The sequence below is a fragment of the Bactrocera dorsalis genome, chromosome 1 (genome assembly GCF_023373825.1).
Source record: "Bactrocera dorsalis isolate Fly_Bdor chromosome 1, ASM2337382v1, whole genome shotgun sequence".
Classification (NCBI taxonomy): domain Eukaryota; kingdom Metazoa; phylum Arthropoda; class Insecta; order Diptera; family Tephritidae; genus Bactrocera; species Bactrocera dorsalis.
This window is the reverse complement of record NC_064303.1, coordinates 39165442-39172874: the sequence shown is the minus strand read 5'-3', so window position 1 is coordinate 39172874 and position 7433 is coordinate 39165442. Positions and strand designations below refer to the sequence as shown.

The 7433-nt window shown below is 33.2% G+C and overlaps 1 pseudogene; it reads left to right on the top strand.

Moving 5' to 3' along the window:
• The first annotated feature begins 272 nt into the window (after nt 1-272).
• On the top strand, nt 273-402 carry LOC125775966 (small nucleolar RNA U3; annotated as a pseudogene).
• The last annotated feature ends 7031 nt before the right edge of the window (nt 403-7433 follow it).

The following is a 7433-nucleotide window of genomic DNA, read 5'->3' as shown; positions in this document are numbered from 1 at the left end:
AAGCGGTGACAATCGGCGATCGTTTGTTCGTTTCTTTCGGCACAGCTCGGCCGACACAGCAACACAACACAATGTCCCATGCTTATGCTGTTGTTGTTTTTGTAGAACAATGTTTCAATTTTTGGTAGGTGACATATTCACATGTGTGCGCATATGTATGTTTGTATGCTTGTGCATTATTGAAGTTATACTTCTTTTTCTTTCGTTTGCCTTTCTGCGAATTCTCAACTATTTTACGTATCTTTTGGTTGAAATACTCTGCGTTGGCCTTTCAGAATCACACAGAATCATTTCTGTGGTTTTTGAAACTGACCCACGAGGACGAGGTATATGGTTTTATCTGGGAGCGTGAGATTTAAGAAAATCGCTCGCTTACAAGGGATAAAATGACTTCTGAGTGGCGATTTTAATGAATAAATTCACAGAATCATTTCTGTGCTTTTGGAAATCTATACTAATAAATATTTTTTTCTTACTAATAGAAAATAAATTTATCACAGCAATATACATAAACATATACATAATATTGCTGTGATAAATTTAATTTCTATTAGTAAGCAAAAAATTAAAAATAAATTTGTTAAGACTATACTTCTCAGGGCATCACAGCAATGTTATGTATATGTATATACATATTATGCATATGTATATACATATTATGTATATGTATATTGCTGTGATAAATTTATTGCGAAAGCAAATGTTCTACAAAGTATGTATATTTCTATACTTAAACAAAATTATTAGAACCCATCGTATGTTTCTTGCATGAATAACCAAATCATACTTAAGTCAGCGCAACGTAATTATCAATGGTGGTGTTGGTGGTAAGCGCTTGGAAGGTCAAGATGCTAACACAGGTCCCAGGTTCGAATCCCGACAGAATAAATTTTTAAATTTTTGCTTTTAACATCGTATACTATAAAAATAAATATTTTTCTTTATTTTAATTTCTATTAGTAAGAAAAATATTTATTTGTATAGTATACGATATTAAAAAGCATACATCTTCTATCCTATCTTGTGTATCTGCACATGCTCATATGAGTGTATGTATACGCATGTGCGCGCATTGACTTCCATGTTCATACATTCATATATACTTATATGTACATATATTTGCATACATTGCCGAACAAATAAATCACAAGCATACAAACATACATATGCGTACACATATGAATATGTCACTAACAAAAAATTGATCTTCACAAGCCAAATTGGCGAAGAACAAAAGAGAGATGATTACGCTGCATATTCTCTTCCGCAACGAAGAGACGGAACTACTTTCTGAGTCAAAATTCATTCATTTAGACTTTGCTTTATTCTTCATTTTATGTGCATAATAAATTTATAAAATGTGAATTTAAGTTTTCTAGTTTTCTTTCATACAAAATGATATGCATTTCTGAATATCACTAAGAAGTATAACTTCATACGCGCGTAGGGACTCCACGCACCTTTTTTTTACCTGTAGTTCAGCAAATTAAGAGCCAACGACTACGTTGACAAGATCATGTCGTCCGAATGGGTGAGAGTATTCGACGCACGAACCGCCGGGGTAAACATTCACTTCACTCCATTCCATAGACATATCAAAAATATATTCTCATTTTCGATCAAATTAATCGATTTTTTAATACAGTCGTCCGCAATAAAATTATTTTTTTATTGAATTTTGACTTCAGAAATGTTTCTAGCATAAACTTTTAGCTTCTAACATAAGTCAGTCATTGTAGGTTTTCTTCTTTTCTGCTGGAATAAATTGGGGTATAATTAATAGTAAAATCAGTTGATTAAATACTTACAAATAAGAATTAATTAATACGGTGCTCATTCAATGAAAAACGAACTAATTACTATGGATAAATTAAACGAAAGCAAATAAAGCGCTGTAAAAAATCACCTCTTCAAACTTTAGCTAAAAAATCACCACAACTTCAGTCGGGCCATAAGTGTGATTCATTAATCATACCGTAAGCGCCGATTACGCAGGTGAGTGATTTCGAGGCTTGCGAACTTTCGTTTGCATATATATAGATATGTTTACGAGCAATGCATGGTTGATTTTAAAAGTTTATACTTTTTTTGGGAGCAAATCCACTTTTAAAGTTTTTGAGTTAAGCTTGTAAACCACGTTTTTTAAAAAACCTTTGTTTGGATTTTTACATCCCATTTGCTCAAAGTTATTTGTTTTTTTTTATTTCGCTGGTTTTGTTCAACTTGGAGCTGTTTGCAAATAGTTGAAAGTGGAAAGCAATAAGCCCTTGCAATTAAAAACTCCAATAGAATGTAATTTATTGCCTTGAACTGCTATACTCAGCTGCACGTTTTAATTGAAGTTTTTGTTAATGTTTATTAACACTTTTAGTTGCTTATTCGAATTTGCTAAATACCATTAGTTGTGCTTGCTGCAATTACAACCACGAAAGTTTATGGCTAATTTCAATTTCCGACAAAATTTTATTTAAAAAAAATTAAAATTTTGAGGAAAAAAGTTTTACCACTGAAATTTGTGAACGTGTTGGCAGAATAATAATTAAAAACAAGTAGGGAAGGGCTAAGTTTTGGTACAACCGAACAATTTATACTCTTGCAACTTACAAAGCCAGTCAAATACTTTAATGTTTAAACCAGTAATATAGAGTAAAGTCAGCCGGATGTTTGAAAATCCTGATATTAGTTATAAAAGGGCTAGGCCAAGTTTTCGCTCAAATTTATATGTTTTAGATACAAAGATAAACCGTTATGAATAAAATACGCTCTCTCCATTTCTTTGAGATAACTCACATATTGGCCGATATATGCGGTGCAAAGCCACTCCGAAGTACGATTATCTTTATATTAAGTATAGGAGGGCTAAGGGAAATTTCCGTCCGATTCAACCAATTTTTGACATAAAAATATATCATTATAAGAGAAGGATTATCCCTTTATTTCAGTTATATATAGTATATATCACACATTGACCGACATTTTCGATCAACTATAGGTACCGGAGCCTAATCATTCGGTACCTAGGGGTATTGAATTTAAACAATTTTTGCTCATACGATGGCACACACTAAATATCAATTGCTTCTTGATTTGTGTACTGGAAACTTAAGGAATGAAGTGGAATTTAAAGTTGTTAAAGTTTGGCGTTTTTAGTTATAGATTTATAGCGCTTTTAGTAGTTTTTAACAATGAAGTGGAATTTAAAGTTGTTAAAGTTTGGCGTATTTAGTTATAGATTTATAGCGCTTTTAGTAGTTTTTAACAATACCATTATATGGGGAGGTTTTCATCCGATTTCGTCTATTTTCACAATATTGGTAGGAGTTCTTTTAATATTCGTGCCGAGCGCATTTGGCTGTGGTAGCTTCAGTGGTTTAGGAGATATATACATTAAACTTATTAGAGGGGGGGGCCACGCCCACTTTTTTCGAAAGGTGAAAGGCTATGAGTTGTATAGCTTAATTAAGTGTTTAGTTATGGCACTTTATATGTTTTCGATTAATGGCGATTTGTGGGCGTAGCAGTGGTCCAATTGCGTCTATCTACGAGCTCGACCTTTGTTTTGCGGACAGACAGACAGTCAACCGGATTACAGCTTTTCTCGTCACCCTGATCATTTATATATGTACAACCCTATATCTATCTCGTTTAGTTTTATGTGATATGTACAACCGTTAGGTGATAAATACTATAAAACTCTGAAACAACTGGTTGCAAGAGTATAAAAATGTAGACGAATTTAACGTTCTTGCTACTTACTTGAAAGTATGCTTAAGATTAAAATAAACGTTGAGGAATTCATTGCTATAGATTACAATTACTTAAAGTAGCTGCACGTCGTTCTCACCAAGTTTACGTATAAATTTGGGGATTTCACTTTTTTCGTAATTACCTTTGTTTGTGATGAGGAGATGTGTTGACAGATATTCTCGCGCACAAAAGCTGCCTTGGAATTTCAGGACTTTCACACAATTACCGTACCTTGTTGCGCAGCTAATTGCCTTGAAATACCTAATTTGCGACTACCTGGTTAGGCTTTCATACATTTACTTGCTGAGCAAAAAGCCACTTAAGTTAAAATGTCCTACTTGCTTCGTGCTCTTTCTCGTTACAGCTTCCTTCAACGTGGTATGTGTAGATGACATACTTGTATGCTATACCACATGACGCTGCAGCACGTAAGTAGCTCAGTTGCTTTGGAAAAACTGACGTTTATTTTTAGCATGATTAAAAGCATTGCGCAAATGTTTTTTAATTTGAATGTGGTATGGTGGCAAAACTTTACATGTAACGTTCCCGTGTATTTATATATAAATATTCCTATGCATACATTAGCACTTAGTTTATAATCCAAACCACTTTCTGCAATACGTTCTAGATTTTTTACACATATTTTTTTGTCATTACAACATTGAAATCGTGAAATTTATTAATGACTGCAACTTTCTTTGCTTCGCAAGTTATTAGTTGCTAAGTTCTAAGCAATGCATCGTTTGCATGCAAATGCAATACTTTGAAAGTTCCAAATGACGGCACTACAGACATTTATTACAGCTCCATTTCGACGTTCCACTATGGTCGGAAACATCACTTTTCTTGGCCAAAACTATTAAAACTTAAAATAACGGAATTTTTAACTGGAATTTGAAGTTGCAGTATAATTTAAGTGTTTTTGTATAAAATAATAATTTTTTTTTTAATTATCAACATTTAGAATTAAAATAAACAAAAATGTTTACATAAAATTTTTGTTTCTTTTCTTTCTGAGTTTTTATTTTTTTAGTTCTAAATGAGAAAATATACGATACTTACGAGTAAATATATTGTTTCTGGAAACTGAAAATATAATTTACACACGTATTTACGAAAATATTAAAATTTTATTAAACTCTTTAATTCAAATACAATTCATTATCCAAAAATGTATTTTCCTGTTCAAGTTCTTCTGGATAATCGTCCTCGTCGCCCTCGTCGTCATCCATATTTTCTAAATTCTCAGTCGCACATGTTTCACCGATATCCTCACAATACAATAACTCCTTTACTTCTAGTGGCAGCGTTAAACGCTTCCTCTGGCGCACACGTGTATTTAAGCGAAGAGATGAAATTAATGGATCCGATGTGTCAAGAGCTCTATGAAATACATCGAAAAGATTATCAATGCGGCTAGTCTTACGTGCATGGTGCAGTCTGTCGCTTTTATATATTTTGTTTCGTGACTCAGCTGCATCCTCTCCGAAGTAACCAACAGGAAGTGGTGTATTCTGCATTATTTGCTTTGAGTGAACTATAACTTTATGTACTGTGGGAGCCATTGGCAACCAGGGGTACTTGCTTTGATATAATTGACCAGTTTGAAAGCAATACTCTTCAAATTTATCCAAATTTAGGGAAAATTGACAAGATAAACATATTAATATTATTCTCATTCAAAATATTAATTCAGTGTCTACTCCTAAAATTTTCGAAAATTTATCATATTCCGTAAATGCTCTTCGCGACGTGTTGCCGTCATTTGTGGAACCACAACCACCTGCTTTCGGAACATCAACATGAAGACTTAGTTCTTTCCAAAACTCATTACGGATATACTCTTTTCTTATCTTAATTACATCTTTATCTTCCTCCGATCTAATTTGCCATTTCTTTACTTCCATCTTGTTTCCTAAATGTAGTACGAACTCAAAAAATGTAATCCAGGAGTGCAGTGGACTAATTCCCTACTTTAGATTTCCATCGATAGGATGAAATTTTACGCTGTTATAATCTGTGACTTTAACAAAGTCAGTTTGGGTTCCATGGCATAATGGACATTTTTGATCTGATTTTGTATCGGTTAAAACATTCAAAACTTTTCCATCTATAACAGTTAAAAACACTCTGAACGTTATTTCGATTATCTTACCAGCTTCGATTTCAACACGTAAGTTTTCAAGCTCTTGAATTTGTTTATTTAAGTCAGCAGCTTCTCTTGTTATCACTTCCTTAGTTTCACTCGTGTATTCTAATTTTAAAGGTCGACAAAATCTTGTGGACTGCGGAAAACAATTATTCCAAATCGGGGCTCCCGCGCTAATAAAGAGTCTCAAGGGAATCACTGTTGTGGCCAAAAGACATGAATCAGCATTTCGTAACGTACTTTGATCAAGGAAAGATTGCTTATATTGAGATTGACCAGAGCTGCTGTCAAAACCGGAGCTAAATATCATTTCCGTTGATATGAAGTTACCCGTAATTGTCGCAAATACTTCCTTTTGCATCTCTATAATTCTTTTAGCCGTATGGTTTAAAAGCATTTGTAAAGGAACCTTTGCACATTTGTCATCTACAAGTACACCATCGGGTCTGCACTTACTTTTTATTGCTAATATATTATCATAGGGTGGATAAATATTAGCGTTACGTTCCTTGCTAGAAGTCCGGATGGAACAGTATTGGCTCTTCGAAAAATTGTTTTCGAGAAGAAATGCTAACGCTTCCTCATCAGACATTACAATAGGTGCTTTTACATCATCGACATATAGCTTCCTAATCTTGGATGGTTTTGATGGACTTTCGATGGTTTCTTTTAAAACAACTGCCAAATCTACTTGTCCTCCTTTTCGAGCCGAAATTGATGCTGCTTGAACTAACAGATATGTTTCGTTGTGTTCTGACATCGAGAGCAAACCTTGTCTTCTCTTACTTCGTTTAGATTTCTCAGAGTACTTAAGTTGCGGGCGTCCAGTTAGTGATACAATTTTTTCATCTGGGCTTAGTTCTACTGTGCATTGAGTCTCTGTGGAAGTGTTTTCTAAATTTATTTGTCTGTTTATTACAGTTTCTGAACAAAGCCAGCCAGAATATTTAATTTTAAAATCATCTAATCTTCTAATGACACTTTTCCCACTTTGCAGACAAATTATTGTTAAGCAGGCGTGTTTTTTTTTGTTAAATACTTATAGCGTTCATCTGAAATGTTATCGGCTCCACATTAGTGCGTCCTTATTTTTTCCTTTCTTCTGCTTGGTCAACCAAATATCAAAAACTGCTGAATTCTGTAAACAAATGACGACTGAAAAAAAAATTTACTCAAAAACCGCAAAAAACCGCAAATCGAGATAAACATTTTCAAAAACTAAACACTTCAAAGTAATTTTGGTTTTTAATCTTATGCTTAACACTCCTAAACAAAATGTGTTAAGCTTACTCAAACTTGAAAAATAAAATAAATTCCAAAATGTTAAAGACTTTTGTAAAAAGTTATTTTATTTTTTAGAGTATCCAACTTTTGAGTATTATATTTTACAAAATTAATAAACTTATCATCACCTTCATGTTCCATTTAAACTTTTATTTAACACGCTTTGTTTTCAGCTTTAACAAGCAATTGAAGTAAGCACTATAAAACACCGAACGCAATTATGTTTACAAATGAAGCAAACAAATTCAACTTC